Source organism: Castanea sativa, chromosome 12 (assembly GCF_040712315.1).
Source record: "Castanea sativa cultivar Marrone di Chiusa Pesio chromosome 12, ASM4071231v1".
Taxonomy (NCBI): Eukaryota; Viridiplantae; Streptophyta; class Magnoliopsida; order Fagales; family Fagaceae; genus Castanea; species Castanea sativa.
Genome location: NC_134024.1, coordinates 42,490,623 through 42,501,388, shown reverse-complemented (window position 1 = coordinate 42,501,388; position 10,766 = coordinate 42,490,623). Strand labels below are relative to the sequence as shown.

General features: G+C 31.3%; 1 pseudogene; it reads left to right on the top strand.

Annotated features, from left to right (window-relative positions):
- Nucleotides 1-1,800: 1,800 nt before the first annotated feature.
- LOC142618753 (myb family transcription factor PHL6-like) lies at nt 1,801-5,242 on the top strand (annotated as a pseudogene).
- Nucleotides 5,243-10,766: the final 5,524 nt, after the last annotated feature.

Here is a 10,766-nt window from a genome sequence, read left to right as displayed (position 1 = left end):
GGCTAGACTAGAAGAGAGTTGAGTTCAATTGTAAATAGGCAAATAATGCAAGAAGATGGATCTGATCAATAACACAAGAGTTCTTTAATAATCAATATCCCTACAAACTAGGGACGGACCCAGGATTCTAAGCTAGCAGGGGCCGGGTATAGAGAAAAAACAAATTCTAAATAAACATCCATATAGTATTAAAAAATTATAAATACACAAAATCATTATTTCTAAATACATTAAGATGAAATCATTTACCAACAAAGACAAAAACAAAAACAAAAACAAATTTTTTTTTAAAAAAACTAGCCTAACTAGGATTTTTTTTTTTGGGTTAAAGTCAGAGCATTCACAGTGGTGATGCTAAAAATTTTAGCTTTTAACACCTCAAAAAACTATTTTATCTATTTTACCACCTCACTTTACAATACATCCAATATCAAATGTTCTATTTTTTTTATACTTCATTTAAAATAATATAAAAAGCTCATTAAAAATCATAAAGGAAGAGAGAGAATTCGAGTTTTTTAATTGAAGGAAGAGATATAATCTTAATAAAATATTGCATTTTATTTTTAACAACTTGCTACAGTCAACTAGTATTTATACCAATTTACTGTAGTTGAAAAAAATTTAGCTTTAACTTCTCTAATAACATATGATTTTTTGGTTTTTTGATAGTAAAATAGTTTTTTTTTTTTTGGTTCTAAAATACAATCACCATTGTGAATATTTTTATTGTTTTTGTTAAGTTTTTGGGTTGGATAGTTGTTATTTGAATGAGGCTAACTAAGCTTATTGAAAAAAAGGGGGTTCAACTAAAAAATTAAATTATATAATAACTATTAAAATAAATTTGGACCTAGGGAGCCCGGGCCCTTGGGCCCCCACTTGGGTCAGTCCTTGCTGCAAACGCAAAACCAAACCACCAGAAGAGATGATAAGAGTACCTTCTGTAAGCCTTTTTTTTTTTTTTTTTCATTTGACAAGTGATACAAACTTTATTAGGAAATGATGAAATCTATATACAAACAGCATACATAGACTCCCTTGAAATAAATACAAGCTAAAATTCAAATTATTAACAAAGTCTACAAAGGCAGGGATACAAAAGAAGGGATATGAACACTACCAAAACAAATAGATTACTCATACAATGACAACAAAAATAAAGATTTTAGCTCAAGAATTGATATCTAAAAGCCATTACACCTGTGGTTACTTATCTCTATCCATATTCTCCATATAAGGAAAGGGGGTGGACATCCTAGTAAGAAGCAATTAAGCATGAAAGCTCATTTCAAATTGCAACTATGATTCTAATTGGCTACCAAACTTACATTGCGCTTTTAAATCAGTCATGACTTCTCCAAGATAGTTCACATAGATTTCATATACACACACCAACTAGAAGCAGGCCATTTTTCGTTTAATGCCATACCCAATAACCTCAATTTTCAAGCCCAAGCAAAATCATCGAGCTTTATACTTAACAATTAAAACCCAGTCATCAAATGGATCAAAACATAAACAAAATGAGACCCAAGGGATATTGGTAAACAAAATGAAGAATTAAATAAATAAATAAAAACAACAGAGAGAGATTGAGATGAGAGAAAGACCCATACACTAACTACAATTACCACAAGTCTATAGCAAGGAGGAAAAACAAAATCAATTAAAGGAAAACAAAATCTACAGTGCCATAAATGAAAATAACGGAGAGGATCTGAATCCCTTAACCACCAAACTCACACATGCATCCTATTTTGATTTTTGAGTTGCAACTTGTAAGTGCTAGTCTTTTTTATTTTAAAATATTAATGCTTCACTTGGAAGATAATAATATTTAATATAAAAAAAACTAAAATTATTATATAAATAAACAATATATATATACTTTCATGTAATTACCATTAATATTTATTATTATTACAGTATTTTTTGTTTTTGCTTATGATAAAAAACGAAGAAGGTGGAGAGAACCTCTCCACCTCCACCAACTTCACACCCACATCATCCGTAAAGGCCTCGAGCAAGACCACTTTCTCATCACCCTTTTCATCTCCATCTCCCTCTCCCTCTCCACTCGTTCCTATTCCACTTCTATCTTCAACCGCGTTTGCGGACCCAGTAGGTTTCTCCAGAACTCTCTCATTAGAGTTTATTCTCAAAAATCTCATTTCATCCACGTTGTTTCGCTCTTCATTAGCGTGAAGAGAGAGGGTGGTATGTCTGACAGTTACACGGCCTACCCATCAATCATTAAAGCGACTTCCACCCAGTGTGAGGTTAGCCTAGGGAGTGCCCTTCATGGGTCGTCATTGAGGTACGGGGTTAAAGGGGGATCTCTTTGTCAATACTAGTTTGATTGACTTCTATGGGAAATGTAAACATATTTTCTATGCTCGTAAGCTGTTCGATGATATGTCTGACAGAAATGTGGTTTCATGGACGGCAATAGTTGTCAGGTATATAACTGTTGGGGATTTAGAAGAGGCAAAGAGGTTGTTCAATGAAATGCTGCAGAGGAATGCGGCATCCTGGAATGCTATCATTGGTGGCCTTGTGAGACTGGGTGAAGTGCTGATCTTATTGGAAGAGCCTTTCCATCAATTAAAAAAGAAAAAAAGAAGTGCAAGGGCTGATCGATTTCAGAGTCCTATCGTCCCGACCACAAAGAATCGCAGCAATAGTTTTCTGCCAGAAAAACCTGAAATCCTAGTCTCCAGTGGTCACTGGGAGAAGCTGCATGTGTTGCTGCTTTATAACATGATCACAAATGAGCTGGTTGGTTTCGGTTAGACTCCAATCTGTGCCATTCCAGATTTGGTCCAGTAAGTATCAACTAAACATTAACTACTGTAATGAATGTGTAAAATTTTTACTCTTTTATTTTGTGATCAAGAAGGGATTTTTTTTATGTGGCTTGCTATTAGCACTGCTAACTTGTAGTTGAGCACAATATAGCAATCTCAGTCCAGTGATTTTGTTGTGATCCTTGCTCTTTTAACCAATAAATATATTATCCATGAAATTGTTAGTATGTGGAACATGATTATTCTACAGTGTAAGTGTTGGCCCACCTTTTCATGACTTAAGCTTTTAAGATTAATCGTAACCACTTCTTACATGTATCAATTAAGTGATTGATTTTATTATAACATGATTTCTTCTGGTGTTACCGGATGGCATCTGGCTGATCACTCAACTGGTGGTCTGTTTTGCGGGTCTTGGACGAGTTTCTTTGTACCCATTTGTTTATGAATTCAATTTGACATGGTTCCTTTGGCTTTCAATTCAGTGGTTTACTTTGTGGATTGACCACTCCCTGCCACTAAAATGAAATGGTAACAGGTTGAGAGTTTTTACTTGTCTAAATAAGTAATTTATAAATTTTAAGCTTTCTACTGAGTTAAGCCATATCGCATTTGTTGATTTCATAGGTGGATGAAGGTTCAGCTGCTATTTAAGACCATGAATCACAATAGTATCTTAATAAAATGGGGCCACTGGAGGAGTCAGTCATTTTATGCTACCGTCTCTTAAGTAAATATTTTTTTGACTGATGAATCAGAATGCAAAAGTTTATCTGCTAGTGATTGTTCATTTTCACATCCATTCCTTTCATGTGAGCAAAATCTCTTAGTTCTCCTACTCATACCTGAGCATCTACTGTCCAGCCTCAAAAGCATTTTTTTGAAATCTGGATCAAATAGTTCTTTGTCTCCTAGTTTTTATGTCCAAAATTCTAAGAGCACAATTTCATGTTCATTAATGTTCTGATCCAGCTTATACCAGTCTTCTTCATTAAGCTCTGAAAGCCATTGGCAGCTTGGAAATCTCCCATCTCTTCCACATCCTCCAACCTTCGACCAGCCTATTTATGCACATGATTCAAAAGCTTCATTGGTTTTTAGTGGGGATTTAGACAATCTATATGATGAGAAGAATTCAGAAGTTCATATGATAGACTTTCTTAATTTTTCTGGAGATGCTTCTAAAATTTGATGACCTTCACAGTGTAAGTTGTGCAAGTGACAGTTTTACAGAGCAACTGGAGATACAGTTTTTGTCTGATGAACTTGACATAGCTATCACTGACCATGGAGAAAATCCACGGCTTGAAGTAAGTATCTTGTGACTGCCACTAGTTACATTCTGATTAAATGTATATCTTGACTAAAGTGCCATGTAAAGGGAAAGGATGATAGTACATGGTGCTGAATCAAATATGACTTGATTGTTCGAACAGATTAACTTCTGGTATTATCACCTAACTTTTATTACAATTCAAAAGAACAGAATGAATGAGATATGGTCTTTCCTTTTGAGTCAAATATAAAATCTTTGGGGAGGGATTATTTGAGCAGTATGTAGGAAATTTATGAAAAACCACAAGCACCAACAAAACCAGCCATAGGATTGACGTGTAATCAAAGTTGTCACTCTGTGGTGCCAACTCTTGATGATCTTTCAAGTCAGCCATCTCCCTGGTCAGCCACTTGAAGGTTATGCCACTCCATGCATGTTTTGTACAGGCTGTCACCTGATGGGTCTGAGGCTTTTTTTTTTTTGAGTGGTATTGTTATGTTTTTAGTACATGAAAAAATTTGCTGTCTTATCAACTGTTATGAAAGCTTTGAAAGTCCTATTCACCTATTGTCTTTCTGTTGCGTGTAGGTCTGATTTGTTTGATCTGAAACGTAGAGGCTACTCCAAAGGGCATATTGAAGCATATGCATGTTGAAGGTTTGACTGTCTATCATGTGAAAAGCCACTTACAGGTACTTACATATATCTGCTGAATTAAGTGTAAATTTTCAATCAGCTACCATTCATATTAAGCCTGTGTTGTTGTATGCCTATGCAGAAATACTGACTTGCCAAGTATACGCCCGAGAGAAAAGAAGTTAAGGAACAAAAAAGTGGAAATAAAGTGATGCCTATGTTCACCCTCGTCATAATCATCATCTTTTAGAAATTATAAACCATATCAGTATAAACATCTCATTTATTCATTTTAGCAGCTTATGTTGTCAATGAGCTATTGCTCAAATGACACTCCTTCCCCTGTAAGAATAGAGAGAGGGTGATATTGAGGGTTCAAGACCTCATCGGGTGCATGTGTAACTTAAAGGAGAATAAAAGTTTCAGAAGCTTCCATCCTATTTCACCATCAAAACTCTTTGGAGTGATACCTGCAATTATAGCAGTATGATATTATTCATGTCTGGACTCTGGACCTACTTTTGCTCAACTTGTATTGCCTTTGTAAATTTCCTTCTTTCCCTTTATACTTCTTCTACTTGTGACTCACTAGATATGTCCATGTGCTAGATTAATGCTCCTTTACCATGTAACACACTTTTTATTTTTTACAGGTAAGAAAAAAATTATTGGAAAAAGTCTACTTCATGCAAAAATACACGAAGGGGTCGAAAAAGTTACAATGGAAGTCAAAAAGAATTATGTACCTATAAACATTGGGAAGGATTCGCTTTACCATATAACACACCTGGTTTCCATTTTCCACAAGTAAAAAAAAAAAAAAAAACATAATACTTCAATAGCTTTAGTTATTCTATTGTCGAGCATGAAGGCTAAAATTCAGAGGGAAGCCTTATTGCTTTTAATATCATTTCCACCTTCATATGATACCTTGGTGTGGTAGAAGACTCACATGTGATGGGGAAGATTTGTTTAAATATTTACATGGGAGTGATTATTGGTTAAGTAGTCAAATCCCATATCAGATAGTAGTGAAAAGAATGAGTAGTTAATGTAACATTGTTGTACTTTAACCCATTGACTTAAACTTGCAAGTTAGGGTGGTATCCCAACATGTTGTGTCAAGTCCTCACATAGAGGTTTCCGGGTATTAATTTCCAACTCTCCAACTCTCACAGACCTGATATCTCAACATCAACAATAATAATAAACATAAACTACGGTTTTAGGGTTTTTTTTATTTTATTTTATAATTTTACTTTCCATTTTGAACTTCAGTTTTCTCCAAATCGTGGGAGTTCTCTTGCAAATGTAGTTACTTTTTAATTGATGGTTCTGCTGCTAGATTTCAAAGAAAGTGGTATATATGATATTCCTTATCCTTGTTTATGACACTCATTCATATTTCTGTACTAGTGTCAATGACATGTTTCTTGCGAACTTTATATTTCTTGAAGGAAACTTTATGTTCCTCGTCTAGGAACATAAACTTACATGCTGATGTCTGGAACATCTTTAAAACTATATCATGAACATCTTTGTACTACACGTTATTCTTTGCTTTGTGGCCTTTTTAACTTTGTGGTTAAGGTCATTTGATGTATTATTCATTGAGATGGTTGCTTTGATTTTAACTTCTTATTGCTGCCTGCCCTGTTTGATCATGGTTTAGCATATTTGAGATAAGTAAATATGCTCATTTTAAGGGCTTGATTGGTAAGAGTATTTAAATATAGTTTTTTTTTTTTTTTTTTTTTTTTGCAATCTATAAAATGGTAGGTCCCACACTTGAATCTATTATTTGGTTGATGTTCTCTAAATTCAAATTTCAAAAAATTGTATCATATTTTCCATATTCAAAATAGGATTTTGAAAATAACTAAGAGGATTTTTTAAGATACAGAAAATATTTTTAATGACATAATTGTACATAAATTAAAAACAGTAAACTCTACATATTTGACATAATTGTACATAAATTAAGGAGTTTATCTTTACAATAAAAAGAATTCTCACACTTCAAATTTGAAACTTATCATTATAAAAAAAAAAAAGTACATGAGATTTATTCCTTTATCATTATCCACAAAAAAAAATAGTACTCTACAGATTTTACATGTTACTTTTTGTAAATATTTTTTAAAAAAATCTCAAAAATAGAAATGGTTTCCTAAACAATTTTTTTTTAATATTTTAAAAATTGTTCTTAAAAGTGAGAGCCAAACACGTATGATATAAATATTATTATCTGAAAACTAGTTCAATTTCAATATTTTGAAAGTTTGTTTTATACTGTTTTGAAAACAAAAACAAAAATCTTCTTACCAATCAGGCCTTGAGATTGTATTTGGATACTAGAATTTGGATTTTAAATAAATGAATTTAGAATTTATTGATTGTAAGCATGATTTTAAAAATTGGTACAGTCAAAGAACTGGTTTGTGCCTTGGTTCTTGATTCAACTCAGCTTTATATCGATTTTGAGGGATTTTGCCAGACCAAATTGGTGTTTGGTTCCCAGTTGAACTGGTTCGGTCCAGTCCTGATTTTGAAATAGTTTCCAAGTTAATAAATTTAAAAAAATTTCATTTGAACCTATTTTGTAGGAAGGAGGATTTGAACTTCTAAAGTCCTAAAATTTATTATTTTGAAGCTTTAATAAGTTATAATTTTGAATTTGAAATCCATTTCCTTCTAAAATAATCAAACAACTACCATGATTCATGACCTCTAAAATGATGCTTGAAATCTTTTAATGACCGTACAAAACTAACTTTAAAACATAAAAAATAAACTAAATAACCCTAAAATTTCCTAAATAATAATTTAACAAAAAAAAAAAAAAACTACGAGCATTTTTAATAGATTAGCAAAACCCAAATTGGTTACATGATACATGTTAATTTTTACTTTTAAAAACAATTTTCAAAATACCGAAAACAAGAAAATGATGTTTGGGAGACCTTTTCTTTTTAGATTAAAAAAAAAATGCAACAAGGTTCATGTAGAATATGTAGATTAATTTTTTTTTTTTTGGAAGATAATGATAAGAGAATATAGCTCATGTACTTTTGAAATGTGAGAATTTTTTTTTTTTTTTTGTAATAAAGATAAGCTCCTTAATTTAATTTAAGAGATAAAGAGTTTAGACAAATATGTGGAGTCCACTATTTTCAATTTATTTACAAATATGCCATTCAAAATATTTTATGTATCTTGAAAACATCCTCTAAGCCATTTTCAAAATTTTATTCTAGATAAGGAAAATATGATACAATTTTCAAAAAATTTTATTTATAAAACATAAGTTAAACAATAGATTCAAGTATAAGACACACCATTTTATGGTTCACAAAAAAACTCTAGTATTTAAATTCTCTTACCAAACATGCCCATTGTCTCTCAGCACAGAGAAACATTTTTGCTTATTCACAAGGACTCTTCGAGCAAAGTCAAGCACAGTATATCAATAAAACATTTCTTGGTTTAAAAAAATTCCTAAAGCTGAAATAAGGGAGATTAATTTTTGATCTTTCCTCTCAATTTCGTTCTCATGACCACACGTTTTCTATGTCTCCCTCTCTCTCTCTCTCTCTCTCTCTCTCTCTCTCTCTTTGTTTGACTATGTCAGAGAATAAAGCTGAAGTAAGGTGGGGGACCTGGGGGTAGGGATACCAAATTGTTTTAATGAATAATAATGATCCAAAAAATTAAAATTAGAAAGAGGTGGATTTTTTTTTTCTAGATTAAAAATAGAGAAATTAGAAAGGGATAAATTGAAGAGTGCAAATTTGGTAGAGACTTGGTGTAAAAGCTTATTTTTACACCCTCTAATCAAATATCGTCACATCGGGTTTATGTAAATACAAGAATAGAGACCAAAATACGAGATCACAAAATCCATATATCTTCTCTCTTAGACTCATATTAGCCGTTTAAACCCAGATCAATCATCAGAATCACCATCATCACCAAAGATTGAAAAACGGATTGTATTAATAGAGAAACAAATTGAGAACCAAAAATAGTACAACCCCAAATGGTCACCCAATAAACCAGATGCTTTGTGAATGGAAGCACCTCTTCGTGTCAATCCCAGATGCTTTTCTTTTACATCCACTTCCAAATCATCATTAAAGACTCAACAATTGAACCATAAAGCAGTGAAAGCTCCACACATGACACAACGCTTGGGACTTAACAATGCATTGATTTGGTCCATTCTCTGCTTTGGCCGGACAATGTTTTATTCTTGTTTTTCTTTCTTTAGCGTAAATGGGACGTTGACAGTGATTTGGTGTTTTGCATTCTAGTCTTGCATTTATACAAATCTAACGCGGCTTCTTTTGACTAAAGAGGGTAAAAGCGTACTTTTATACCACATTCTTATTAAATTTAATTTATTAATTTAATGGTTCCAAAAAACAATCTTGCAAAAAATAAAAAAAATAAATGAATTTTGCATTAGTTTTGATAAATTCATTCCAAATTAGATAAGATTTGATAAATTTCCAGATTTGAACATGTATTATGTACTATATATATGTATGTATATAAAAGACTATAACATAGATTGGATAAATTTCAAATTGCTTGAAATTTTTAAATAACTTGTATAAGACTAACATAAATTTGAATTAATAATAATGACTAACATTAAAAGAAAAAATGTGTATCCATAAAATTTTTTTGAGTGTTCGGAAATTTGATTACTTTCAAATAATTAAAATTTTAATTGTAATAAATTTTAAAAAAAGATTATTGTGACAAAAAATATGATTGTGGAAAGATTTGACGATTGTAAATTTCAAATTTGAAAACTGTAAGTGTTGGCAAAATTTGAAAAACATAGGCTTGGAAAGAGTATAAAGGTAAAATAAAGAAAGATTAATTTTTTTTTTTAAAATGAGATAGAAAAAGAACAAAAGAATCGGTTGAAAAGTGTATTTAAAAACTAGATAGATAAAATGAAAAAGTATGGGTCTATTTTGGTAACAGAGCTTAAACCATAGTTTTCGGTGTTTAAGTGATGAAAGTTGATCCCCTTCCCCTATATATATATATATATATATATATATATATATATATATATATATATATATATATATACATGTGTGTGTGTGATTCTCAAAAAAAAAAAAAAAAAGTGATGAAAGCTGTGGAAAAAAAAAGAAAAAAAAAAGCCACATGTTAGTAACAGTGTTCAACAAGAAGTGTTTGAGTCAAAGTTCTTAATTTAGAGTATTTAAACACACACTTGCACCAAACACTCATTTTTTTTGTTTTGAAAAAATGTTACAGAAATATAGTATTAAACACTTTTTTGCACTATGAGTCTTCAAAATATATTTTTTTCATTATACTTTTTAGTTCACAGTTTTTACATCATTTTGAAAACCATTACCTAAGCACGAGTACCAAACAACCCTAACATTTTCTCTCTAATTTGAGTAAAAAAATACTTTTCTATAGTAGATACTCTAAAATATTATTTATTTATTTTTGAGTAGAGTATACTCTAAAATAAGACCTTCAAAATACCCTCAAAATCTCCATAATAATTGAAATAACCTAAACTTATCAAATAAGCAAAATACCCTTAAAATTTAAAAAAAAAATCATAAATTTTTTCTTATACAAAAACTCCAATATTACCCTAAAACCTCTCTCTTTCTCTAATCATAAGAATTTATTGTTAAATTGTTGTGAAGATATTACATGTCTCTCTCTATGGGAAAATTCTTAGGTAGTCCCGGAGTATAGTGAAATGGTGCTCCCTCCTCTCACATTCATGGTGGACCCCATCATGAATTTAATGAATGGACCTCACCATAAATATAAGAAAAAAAAATATCATTCTCCGTACTCCGAAAGTACCTAAAAATTACTCTCTCCCTGTATATATTTTCCCCATCTGAATTGATAGTAATAATAAAGTAATAATATTATTTATTTAATTATGGAAAATATTTCCATCCTGATAGTAAAAAAGTAATAACTTTATTTATTAATTAATGTTTCCTTTCCTTGTTGGTTCTCATTTT